This window comes from Etheostoma spectabile, chromosome 3, assembly GCF_008692095.1.
Source record: "Etheostoma spectabile isolate EspeVRDwgs_2016 chromosome 3, UIUC_Espe_1.0, whole genome shotgun sequence".
Classification (NCBI taxonomy): Eukaryota; Metazoa; Chordata; class Actinopteri; order Perciformes; family Percidae; genus Etheostoma; species Etheostoma spectabile.
This window is the reverse complement of record NC_045735.1, coordinates 34024592-34025190: the sequence shown is the minus strand read 5'-3', so window position 1 is coordinate 34025190 and position 599 is coordinate 34024592.

Here is a 599-nt window from a genome sequence, read left to right as displayed (position 1 = left end):
TTAAAGTCAACAATATCTCTGAATTTCAGTGCTTTTATTTTAATAAACAGTGGATTAGTTGGTGCTCTATGAGTGGTTTTATTGACTCTTCTTCTGAAGAATGAATATGGTTCAGTGTTGGTTTTGAAAGTGTTTCCCCATCCCTCCAAACAGTAAGTAATGTATGGAAGTATGAAGGAACAATACAGCGTATACAATGAGCCTTGATTTAATAAATAATTGGTTTTATGCAGTATAGCAATTGATTTGGATATTTCACCATTAATATAGTGTAAAAGTGGCTTCCAACATAACTTTTTGTTGATTATGACTCCCAGAAATTTAAGTTCTTTTACTCTTTCAAATTCAATATCATTTATCATGAGTTTTTTTGTGTAAAGTTGTGTCACGATTAGCAAAAATTATAACTTTAGTTTTGCTTAAGATCAGTGTTAGTTTATTAGCATCAAACCAGCTCTTCATCTTGTTTAATTCATGTTCTGCTGTATCCAGAACAGATTAAATTAGTATCATCAGCAAATAAAATGGCTGTCAGTGTTTCTGACACCTCCCAAATATTATTTATATACACGTTAAACAACAATGGTCCCAACACTGAC